General features: G+C 46.7%; 1 long non-coding RNA gene across 1 annotated transcript; it reads right to left on the minus strand.

The window, feature by feature from the left end:
- Window positions 1-1,587: 1,587 nt before the first annotated feature.
- Window positions 1,588-7,722, minus strand: LOC135411211 (uncharacterized). Its single transcript, XR_010429051.1, has 2 exons — window positions 7,372-7,722; window positions 1,588-6,878 (listed from the first exon to the last, which is right to left on the minus strand). It is a non-coding gene; the product is annotated as an uncharacterized LOC135411211 (long non-coding RNA).
- Window positions 7,723-12,424: the final 4,702 nt, after the last annotated feature.

Genomic DNA, 12,424 nt, shown 5'->3' on the forward strand with positions numbered 1-12,424 from the left:
GAGCTCTGCCAGAGAACAGGGGAAAACTGGAAGTCAGCAAGGAAAAGCAAAGTTCCTTTATGCTCCTTTGGGACGCTTCTCAGAGATGATTACCATCATGCTATGTCCAGCTACTGAAAGAGACAGATCCTAAATTACAACAGAAAACAGAAGTTGTGGGAGTTCTGAAACAAAGGCCTAAAGCAGGACAAAGATTGCCACAAAGACATATGAACAGCGCTGAAGATGCTGACCCTGCTACCAAGCTGTGCAGAGGAGCACCAAGTCGTTAGGCCATTTCTACATGTGAATATCATTCCTTCTTGAATTCTGATTGCCAAGGTCAGAGCTCCAGAGAGAAACAGAACTTCCAAAAACCAACATACAAGTGTGTTAGAACAAGTATGAAGCAAACATTTGATTGCAACACATGACACCTCCACTGAAAATTCCAGAGAACTCCAATGTCCTTCATGACAAGAACCAGTTAAATTTTACATTCTTGCAACAAAAGTATTTCCATTTACTGACCAGGAAACTGAAGCACCAGGAGATTCCAACCAATGTTTCTAAATGTGAAAGCTTTAAATCAGATGTCTAAAAAAGCTTGCAGACATGTTGGAAATGGTCTTGGTCTTTCCAAGGTTCCTCACGACCCCACTGTTGCTAACTGAATAATTGCCAGCTGACCTACTTTAGCATCCATAGCCACAAACCTTTCCATAAAGGTGACAATTACTATCATTATGTCTGATAAGAGGGCCCAATTTAACTACTCCATTCTTCTAAATTAATTCTAAGGCTCCCAATGCCATTTCCATCTGATAAAACAGAGGAGAAGGTTGTCAAATAATTTGCTTAAAATTTCTCAAAGTTTTCACAGTTACCTCTTGCGCAGATTTTTTTTTCCAATCTGAAAGCGGCAGACTCATGCATGACTATGTGGGGCCATTTGATCCTATCACTTTTAAACAAACGCCCCCCCTGGAAATCAGGCGCTAGCAAGTCCAAGCAAGAAAAATCTGTGTTCCAAAACCATGGATGACTGAAGTAGAGATCTGTATTAACATGTCCTTTCCAGGCCAAAAGAGAATTCATTGCTTTTTATTGTAAGTCCACTTTATCCAGACTTCTGGTTTGGATCACTGAATCAGATGTTTGAACAAATTTCCCCACTGCTCCTCTTATGGCAGGACAGCAAGGAGCTTATGTGACAAGGTTGATACTATTTGGTAAGATAAAAGCACACAACATTTTGAACATCAAAAAAAGTGACCCTTCATCACTTACAATGCAAGTAGGAATTCCTGTCCATGAAAATACTAATCTTAACACTTTCCCAGTCTGTGTTAAATTAGTAGCATTCATACGCAGCACTTCAGGCCATTTACGAGGGGCATTTCCTGCAATCAAAAACATATGTCCCGTAAATGGCCCATTTCTAAGTTTGCTTTCCTAGAGCAGCTGGCCATTCCTGAGAATACAAAGGAGAATATATAAGCAAGTGTAGTGTTTGCTGATACCCCAATCTGTCTGAGAAATAGAAATCCCTTCCAGCAGGAAAGAAAACAATTGTAGCTGACTTCCTTTTTAAAGAAAATACTAGACTGAAAAATAAAAAATGCTGGTTTTACTAGAGTTACACAAAAACTGTGCTTTAAAAGAACCAGAATGAAAAATTCTGGCTTCCTGGCTGTCCATCTGATAGGGATATATTCGCTTTCTGGGGCAGTTTAGCTGTCAAAAACTTAGTGGGGTGACTTCCCATCTTCCAGCCTTCTTGCACCTCTGACTGCTCAGCTGTATCTCTGATTTCTGGACCCGAGGGGAAGGCTGGGTGTCTGAAAGCTGCACAGAAGGGCAATTCCTGTTAGTCTGCCTACAACACTCCAGGCAGTTTTATTTTCTCCTCGCAAAAGAAGAGCCAAGCTTTTTTGCATCAGCTTGATTTTCCCAATGGAAATCTGCAATTTTGACAGAAACTGCTGAGTTAGTGAAAAGGGCATTTTCCATCGGAGAATTATTCTGATGGAAAATTTCCCAACTAGCTTTATTAATACCCTTGACATAGTTTTGTCATTTCTCCTATCTGCGTATCAGTGTCTGGCCACTGAACCAAATTTCCAGCCAGGGCTTTCATAGTTATTATTCCCAGAGGGTCATCATGTAATTCTTGGAGTACAGTAGACCTGAGATTTATTACAGTAACTGCTCTGGTGCCACACGTTAGGCAACCTGGACATGTGTTTCAGTCCTCTCTTTCCAGCCAAGAAGGCTCAAAGATGCTGCGTGCTAAGCCCATCCTCTCATCCTCTCATCAGATGCCTCGGTTGCCTTGGCTTGTCCTCAGTTTCATAATGTGTCAAGGTACGTGTCACTCTTCAGGTGCCTGTGGTACCAGTCACTACGTATTCCTACCACACCACCAGAGCAGGGAGTAGCCCAGAAAACCTCCTTGTCTCTAACCAGGCTGTTACTGCTAACACTGAAGCCAGTGTTCGACATTTGCAACCAGAGTAAATTGTTTCCTCTTGAGATAAGCTGCGGTTAAACCGCTGACCTCCCAAGACGACACGTGGGTCTGTTCTCTGGGTGTAAGCACAGCGCTGTAAATGGATGCCAGTGATCCCCAAGTGTGGGTCTTTTGAGTATTTTACCCTGACGGCTGGCTTTCAGCATCAGTGTTTCAGGCCCATGGTGAAGTGCTGCAAGCTAATTTTACAAGCAGAGTTTCATTTTCTGTTAATGCAAAGTTGTTTGCTTCATCTGGAGCCTTGGCACATCGTGTGGATCAACATTACTTCTGTCCTTTGTGCACTGGTCTATTTAGGGAGTGTAATAGTGTCGATGTATTGGGCAAGACCCCTTGGTAATAACTGCCTATCCCCAGAAAGGAAGATAATTGTGACATATCTTGTAGTTGAGGTGCCTTGAGGATAGTCTCATGCATTACTGGTGATTTATGAATATCATCTACAAGACCTACAGCATACGGCTGAGCCTCTGGAAAATTCACTTTTCCCTCATTTGCTGTCCAGCCATTCTTGAGAGCCTCACCAGTACCTCTGCAGACATCCCTCATCGTCATTTCCATTAATCCTTGCCTACATTGCTCTGAAAGTTAAAAATGTTTTGCAATAGCTGCTCCGTGACCCTCCATCAGAACAAAGGTGTGGAAACTATCCTAGTGCTGGTCTATTATACTGGAGCAAAATCTTATGTGCGTTATTCGCAGGGGTTTTTTTCCATTAGCTAGATTCCCACATGGCTGATAGATTTTGCTTGGTCAAACCTAGGCGAAGGATACCCATCTTTGTTCATAGCAACTAGGGAACCACCACAGAATGGAAAGGCTTCTCTTTCCTCCTTGCTGACACCTCATCCTTTCTCAGTAACCCATGAGAGGATCCCAGGTCCTGTCGATGTTGCCATTCTGCCTCTACACTGGTCGTTATGCAGATTGGTTCTCAGGAGCACAGTGGAAATAAAAGCATGTTTCTGCTTCAACAAAGCTTCCTGTCATGAATGTTTTCAGTTCTGATACTCTCCTGAAGGACTTTCACTCCAAAGGGGTGACTGTCCCCCAAAGGGGGAACAATGAAAGTTTTGTTTCAGGCTGTTTGATGCTGTTGCAACTCCCTGTCTTCTGGAGTAGCTGTATCCTTTGACACAGCAGTTCCTAGAGCACATTTTAAGGGCAAATCAGACTCAGTTAATAACAGTTTTTGTATTGCTTCATTTTACATACCACACACTAACCGCTCCCTTGACACAGTATTTAAACTCTCTCCAAACTGGCAATATACTAGTAATTTCCTTAAACCCCCCACCCCCATATTTAGAAATTTTTTAATTTTTCTTTTTTTTTATTTTAATTGAGTTTTTCAGGATCTTAAATGCATTGTCATCACAACTGCCTTTATGAAGAGAGGATTTGGGAAAACTTCCACCATTTTGGCAAGCATTTCCCCCCCTGGTTTAACAGAAGCCACTATTCTGTGGTTTCCTCTTTATCTTTTTAGCAGCCACTGTATTCCTGGATTATAATCCCACTCTGATCACCATTTTGCGTTTTTCTTTCCTACTTAGACATAACATGAAGAGCCACACGGTCACGGATCAGCGCTTGCTGAGTATACACAACAGTCTCTCCCACTACAACTTGGCCATGAGCACGGAGCAAATGTTGCTTTCTCCTTCAGCACTTTAGCCTGTCTTCTTAACCATTTATTTGCTTCCTGGAGGCTGTTTAGTTCAGGGATGTAAAGAACAGTTTTGATTATACATCCTCCCAGAATATCAGTGAACTGATCTCGGGCACCTGGTGATCTCCATGTCAGGTGCTGCTCTCATACCAGTGAATCCTCACTGGGTGGAGTTCAAACACCCAGGCTGTTGTATGTACGTGGTCAGCGGTGTCGAGGCCTCACCACAGCACACAAATAGCTCACACCACTGCCAACATGTCTGTGCTCACAGCTTCAGACCTTTGACCTCTTTTCTTCTCTCTTCGCCATAAGGGACAATGTGATGCCTTTGCTTTCTGGTTCACAGTCCCTACCTTGCTGATAGAGAAATGGGAGTAAGGAGACCAGCACCATGCAGCAGTCGGGGGGACTCAGCCTTCCTGTAAGCCATTGCGAATGCAGCAGTCAGCTGACAGGATGGTTATGAGTGAGTGCCCTATAATCCCTCCCTATGCCATGAGGGATCTCTCCTGGCACCACATGAGAGGGGCAGAGGTGCCTCATGATACTTGCTAACTCTGCAAGCACTGTCTCTCCTCATGGCCAAGCAAGCAAATGTCTTCTTGGCTTCATCAATGGTGGAGGGCACAATAGGGAGCAGAGAAAAGGGGCCCATGTATGTTGGGGGAAGGAGGGAACTGGAGAGATAGCCCATCAATGCACAGGGACAATCCAGTCCCCCAAGTAGGGAAAGGCATTTTTCAGGCCTCCCTTCTAGCACTGCAGTATATTCTGGCAGAGATGTGGAAATTCACCTGGGGTGTTACATCATTGAGGCCTGGCATAAAAAGCTGAAAAGAGGCTTTACCAGGCACCCAAGCACTGACTGCAGGCACAAGAGCATGATTGGAAAGGTATCTGAGATGGCAGTGAGTCACAGGTACAGAGTCACATCAGAAAGGGGATACCAGCTTTTCCCCTCCCAGTCCAGTTTCAGAAGGAAGTGCTGCTCCTGCTAGTGGCATTTTCCCTGCAAACTTGGCAGTGCTTGGTGATGCCTGGGATTAGCTTCCCCTGAGGGGGAAGGGAAAGCCAGGTAATACTTGAGGTCGTGCCAGCCTGATCCTCATTCAAAAAGAAGACCTGGCTTTTTCCAGGCTCTGCTTCTTTCTCTTGCCTCCATGGGAGCCAAATCCCCCAGTGGGGACAGGCTGGGAAGGCAGAGGGAGAGACAGAAAAGCCCATAGAAGCTACTGCTGTTGGCAGTTATGCTGCCTAGACCGGTCCAATGCTACAGCAGTGAGGGGCGTTGCAGAATCCCCCTGCTGCAGAAGAAAAGGGAGTACCGTGACTGGTTATTTGGTGCGGCTCATCCTTCCTCCCTGACATACTCCCGCTTCCCCTGCCTTGCTCAGGCACCACGCACATGCCAGACCTCACAACAGCTGTAAACTGTCACTGCTTGTACAGAAAACAACAGGCTAGCAACTCCTCTCTGTTTTCCTTTAGGTTAAATATGACAAATGCCAAAGAAAAGATGAAAAATTACTTCGGCCTGAAGTCCAGGATGGACAATAGTGAAAGTCAGGCCATGGGCAGTTTTAAAGCAATTATCTTACATTTTACTGTCTTGTAAAGCATTGGTGTCCTGCCTCAGGAGAGGAGTATTGCTACCAGGCTAAGCATCAGCTCTGCAGAGTGCAAGGCAACCTATTTAACACAGCACGGAGCTCAAAGTCATTATTTCACATGTGAAGAGGAAGCTGTTCAGGAGCATCTGAAGGAGAGAGGCTGCAAAGAAGAACTGTGCTGTCACAGGCATCAGGAGGCTGCAGGACAGGGTCAGAGCTGGGGTCCAGGCCTGCACGAGCCAGGGCTGAAGGGCAGGAGTGTAGAAAGAGGCTTTGGGCTGGACGAGTTGCAGATAGGAATGGAGGGCACAAGCTGAGCTGCATGGATGACATTTCCACAGTTGCTGCCTGCAATACACATGGATCATGCCTCTGCCCTTGGTCTAGTCACCCTTAACGAGCCATAGTTTGTTTGTTTGTTTGAAGCAATTTCAAACCCAAGAGTAAAGCCAGAGTTGCCCAGAGCAGTGCTACTGTCCACACACTGGCTGACCTCATGCCTGTATATGTCAGGGAGGTATATCCACCATACAGTAATGACCCAGGACGTGCAGCTTTAAACTCCAGCTCTAGGTGTTGCATCAGGTTATGTAAAGTTCAGTTGCATCATGCACTGTTGCACAATGCAGCCTGACGGCAGCGTGCCAAACCTCGCTTCATTCATCGATCAGGTCTCGTTGGCCACAGCAAGCTGGTCAGGACAGAAGTGTCTGCTCCTCAGGGTACCCCAGTGTGGGAAAGCCACTCCCAACTTGCCACACCCTCTCAAAATGTGCAGGGGGAGCTGCCACCCAGTTAGTTCTCTGTTGTATTTGGCACAACGGCAGCACAAGAGCCCAGTGAGTGAGCAAGGCACGAGCTGCCCAGGTGGCCTCCTCTTGACCAGAGCTGAGACCATGTCTTCTTGGAGAGACTCTCTGCTCCGCAGGAAGCTCTGCCAGGCAAAATGTGACATTTCAGAGCCTAGCACTCACCTCACCATGGTGTCCCTGTGTGGCACCTCTCGCAGGTGGTCTTGGCCAGCCCAGCCCAGCACTGAACCCACTGATGTAGCTGATGCACCACACATCGCCCCCAGCATCTGCAGAAAGAATCTGCAGATCGGCTAGGGATTGGGCACTGCATCAGTACTTCTCTGCTCAAGCAATTCAAGCCATGGACTAATGGGAAAGATGGTAAGTGGCCCTCTGAGGGCCAAGGGTGATGAGAAAGCAGTTGTAATTCAGAGACCACCAGGAGCATACCTGAAACTCAGAGGAGGTTTGTGTTCTTCTTCAGAAAGCCCCTAGTCCCCACCCCTGCCAGGCGCCTGTGCAACACCCCTCCCTGGATGTGCTGGGCCACCCATGGTGGCAGGCTCAGCAATGTTCAGCGGATTCTGCTATTTCACACTGCTATTGTGTGAAATGCTGCCTTCTTGCCAAACGGCGCCCCTCCTCTGCTAAAAGCGCAATCCTGCGATGACCCACTCCAGGGTGCGGCATTGCAAGCAGTGGCCCATCCACCAGGATGAACTGGATGAAAGCCCTTCAGCATGGGAGGATCTCTCCTGGGAGGGGCATGGGGGGACCTACCTCTGCAGCGAGGTCCTCTGTCCCCCTCCAGTGGCAGAGACCTTCAGGAACCAGCTACCAGGTTTCACTTACCCAGCTCCCCCACGTCAAGTTCTACATAAGAGAACGAATGTGTTTGAGGCCATCAGGCAGTGCCACACGTCATAGCCATGGTGGGCTCCAAAGCCACCAAGGCATTGTACCAAGGAGAAGTCTTCTACAAGGAATGTGCCCTGGCAAGAGGTCCAGTAGTCTTCAGGAGACTTCAGCCAACTACAACCTGATCCTCTACAGACCATGCCTTCAGCACAAGCATACAGAGCTTCATGGTTCCTATATTCACTTAAGAAAAATAGAGGTTTTGAGTTCTGTTTCTTCTCTGCCCAAGATACCATTGCTAGAAAAGGAGGAAGGAGATCCCCAATGTCTCTGTATACAGAACTACACATTTGATCTTGCATTTGCCATGCCTACAATTTCCTTACAGAGCTGTAATTGAGCAGGGACATGGACCTGGTTGACTGCAAACCTACCTGCCTCAACAGTACATGTCCCTCCACAGGGGAACGTCCCAGGTCTTGTGGAAGACCCCAGGAGAGCCCAGAACAATAGGAATCCACCCAGATTACATCATGAACATGCTCAGGAGATTTTCCTAGAGCAGCTGTTGGTATGGGGATGACACAGCACAAGCAGACATGAACCTGTCCCCTCCAGAACAGATCACCTTCAGGCAGCAGGAGCATCCTCCAGACTGGGCATGAATTTGGCAGAGGAGGGATGAAGGTGAGAGGCCTGGGAAGATAAAGAAGCCTGACAGGCTGGCACATCTAGTGCAATGACAGGAAGAAAACATATCCACACCCTCATGACTGATTTTACCACCAAGATATCATACATTACCTGCAGCAGGAGCTGGGGAAAAGAGTTGCAACTAAGCCACGGCCCAAGTCTCTAGCAGCTAATTGCTCTGCCCAGGAAGGTACTCAGCAGCCAAAAGCTGGCTTTGTTGGGTTTGCTCAGGCTGTTGAGTAGGAGGAGGCTTTAATACCAGTCAGTCGTAAACTGTTTAAGATGTGAGGGCAGGCTGAGCTGGACAAGGGCATGGAGAATTTGTTGGACCTACTGTGACCTCTACTGGCTTAGTCTAAAACTGGTGTGCTGGTTGGCATTGTCTTGCCAGCATGGTGGGAGCTGGTCCCCCTGCTGCAGGGCTCCCTGGCTCTCTGGAGTTCCCACACTGCAGTCCCTGGGGATCCCTGCCTACAGTGCTATCTTTACTCTCACTCTCAATGTAATGCAACACCCTTGACTGTTCTGGAAAGAAAATTGCTGTCTAATTCTCACAACAACATCCTTCTGCAGTTCCTAGGCATGCCAAGTTTAAGCTGTCATCTCCTCAGAAAACTGTATAGGCTCAAGGAGTGCCACACTGAGACAGGAGACTTTCATGGGGCAGAGGTGCCCTGCTCCAAGTCGGACTGGTGATTCAGGAGCTCCCACCCCAGGCCTTCCCCATCCTGCTACTAATGTGGCCACTATTAGGCCTATGCTGTGGAAGGGACCCTCTTGTGGGGAGTGCAAATGAAGCCCTGAACAACTGTGACCATGAGAGGCCATTGCAAGTGCCTGCTTGGGTCTCCTATAGATGAGCCTTGGAAAGGATACCCCAATGAGGTGAGTAGGACAGCTCATCTGCTTCAGAGCTGCTATCTCAGGGTCTGAGTCTTGATCCATTTTTCTCCAGAAACAAAGCTGGTTTAAAAGTCTCCTGCCTTTCCGAAGCCTGGCTGCTTGTTCCTGAATCCATGCTGCAATGTTCTGCCTTCTCAGGGGCACGTTGATGACAATTTTTCCTTGGCAGTAAAGCTGCTTATGAAGCTCCTACCCCAGCCTTGTGTTCCTGACCCTGCACAGCAACTTGTCCTTCCTCTTGTCCCTCACCCCCTGTGATACCACTACATCGCTGTACATGACCACGAAGAGAGCTCATTCACTGAAATGGTTTGGGTTTAAAAAAAAGAAAACTTCTAAAATTAAAGCAAATTTTCGCCCCTTTGTAACCCTCTACATGATGCAGCTTGTAGATGACAGCAATAGCAAAACCAAAGGCAGAGACGGCCTCAGTGCAGGGGACAGAAACCTCTGCCCATCTTTGCTGCCCGGCAAACTGCAGCACTGAACTGTGCCCTTGGGATTTGTGGTCCCCAGAAGAAGCTGTTGCATTGCTTCTCTTTAGATCAGGGTTTTGATCTTTTCTATGCAGGCAAAGAGCAGGAAGCTTTCTTTTTTAAAGGAAATCTGAGCTTTCAGTTTAATCCTGTGTTTTTAGGAATGCCCAGATCTTAATCCAAGCCTGGAGTTTGGACTGTTTTAAATAGATGTTGTGTGACATTTCAGAGCTAGTTGCATTTAATTGGTGACCTAGAGTCTGTTCCCACTGCTTTGTATGAAGTTTTAGGCTATAGTTTGATGAAAAACACTAAAACACATTCACCCACAAACCCCTCTCCAGCCTCTACATATAAAAAGAAATATGGAGGGAGAGAGAAAAGCAAAATCATTAACAAACCAGTAGGGTGCTGAACCTTACTTTGAAAATAAAAAACAGAGACTTATTCGTGATGACACATTAAAGTGTCACAAGTTATTCCCATAAAAGATACCGCAGAACTAGTTTTGATCGAGTGTTTGTGCTTTTCCCTATGCAAGCTACCGTCTCTACAGCAACATAAATGTTTCTTGTAGTAGAACTTTTCCAGTAGTTTCATGTTTTAAGCACAATTCCTCCTGCAGCACTAAACAAGACTGAATGCTCATATAGCTTCAATGGGTTTTGCAGTCACCTGACCTCTCTTGTAATCCAAATACTCTTCATCACAGCGAGCACACCTTCCTCTAGGCTGTTTGTTCCTGCTAAACACAGGACAGATTCTCATCAATGCTGCAATATGTACTGAACAAACATTGTATCATGAACTAAAAATAAAATCTGGTGAAATAAAAAACTGAGACATTTCAAACTCCCTAGAAGATGTTCCTGGGTTACAGGGATGTCTCCTGAAAAGCCAAGACACGAAGAAAAATGACACAACACATCCTTATCAGACAACCTTTGTCCCAACCCATCAGACTGCTTCTCTCCTATATGATAGACAGTATGGACTTGTGGACTTGACCTAACTGTGATGCTTTAATAAGAGCCTAGCCTTTCTTTAGCAAAGGGGATTGTCCACACAGACAAGGGGAAGTGATTGCTACACTTCCAGATAGCCGACAGTGTCACAGAAAAAAATATCGACAGCAGTGAATAAGCGACGGTGAAAACCACAAGGCAGGAGCCTTCATTACTACCCTTACTAATGCATTTTGGTTACAAAACCATCTAGAAGATTCCAAAACCATCCTAAAGATCCCATCTTTAGGCCCAGTGTGCAAGGCTGACATACATTTGCCAAAAGAGGAGGTTTGTTCCAAGCAACAGATGAACTGAGACAGGCAAATGAATGAAGAGCACAGAGAGGGGGGAAGGTAATGATTCCCGGATACATGCTTTGCCCCGCCACAGGAGCAGATGAATTCTCCAGGTCAAGTCAGTGTTGATCAGAAAGAAAACTTGTATCCCTGAGAGAGTTATGATGTTTGTGACTGTGAGAAAAAACTATCCTGCAATATCAGTCTTGACCTCACTGAAGCAAAGCCCTGTGAGTCCACGAGGCAGGGTGGAGTGAAGGCAGATAAAGGAAAAAGAGACTCAAACACTCCCAAAACAAGAGGCTCAATAACAAGTGAAGAGTGACTGAGCAGGAAGGCACTTGTGGGCTCTGCCATGGGCTGCAGGCTGAATCCCCAAAGCTGGAAAGTTCCTTTCAGTGTCCACATAAATATTTCTGTAAGTTATTTTTAAGTGCGTGTTTTGAAACTGAAGTATATTTAGACTAGTTAAATGAAAATGTGGTTTATAGAAGGCTGCTTCTTTAGAAATTTCCCACACTGGGGAGTCTGCTCAGCCGTGCTTGGCCATGCCAGGGCTGCCCAGTCCTGCGGGCAGCTTGGCAGGCTGGCGCCGTGCAGGCAGCAGCGGCAGTGTGGGGCAGAAGCAGGGGCACATCTCTCATCAGGGCCAAGGCAGCCATGCACCAGCCCCCTTGTTGGCACAGGAAGGCTGGCAGGCCATGCAATGCTTCCATGTTGTTTTTTGATCCCCGACTGCAGGAGTGGGGTAAGAAGTGGTGCAGCACATGAGAGAGGGGAAGGGCCGAGGAGGAAATCCTGGATCTAGAGAAAGCAAGCTTTCTCCTTCCTGTGAGCCATGGCCGAGTGACTTTCCCAGGGCGCAGCAGGGGTCACGACAATAGTCTCTTCCCAACGTAGCGCAAATCTGGGGTACTCATCACGTGTGGTCTGATCCCAGAGCACTTGCCACAGAATCAGGATGTTGTTTTGGCCAGGCTCCAGCCTGGCTTGAGCAGCCAGCACCCTTTTGCAGAAGTCAGGGATCAAAAATGTTCATGAGATGGACACACAGTCCCTCTGCCTGGTCAGTGAAGACTGGCTGCCTAGGACCACAGCATGCCATGTTCTAGCTCTCTGCCTCCCTGAAAGAGTTTCAATGGGCTGCAAACTTATCATTATTTATGTTCACATAAAATAATACTGGGACTGACATCATGTAGAAAAATGCTTTTTCTTCCACTTTTTGTTTGCATTATCTGTCCCTCTCATGAGCAGAATTATTACAAGCTTTCCCATGGATTTCAGCTGGCTGGGTTGATTTAGGAAAAACCTTTTGAAGCTTCTGCACTCCTGCCTGCACAGTTGGATGGCTTTTCAGGGGAGTTCTGGGAAGTGCACATACAACAAAACCTCTTTCCAGGACTCTGATTTTCTTTTCCAACTTTTATAGATAGTCCAGCTGGAACAGTAGCAACATGTATGCTATAGTTTAGAAATCTGACCTATTTCCTTTAATCCATGCTATCCATGGGAGCTCTCAGAGGGCTCAAAAACTGTGCACAGCCTTACCAGGTCACTTGCAACACAGGCTTTGAGGTAAAAGCTTCATCCAAAAGTA

Source organism: Pseudopipra pipra, chromosome 3, assembly GCF_036250125.1.
Source record: "Pseudopipra pipra isolate bDixPip1 chromosome 3, bDixPip1.hap1, whole genome shotgun sequence".
Taxonomy (NCBI): Eukaryota; Metazoa; Chordata; class Aves; order Passeriformes; family Pipridae; genus Pseudopipra; species Pseudopipra pipra.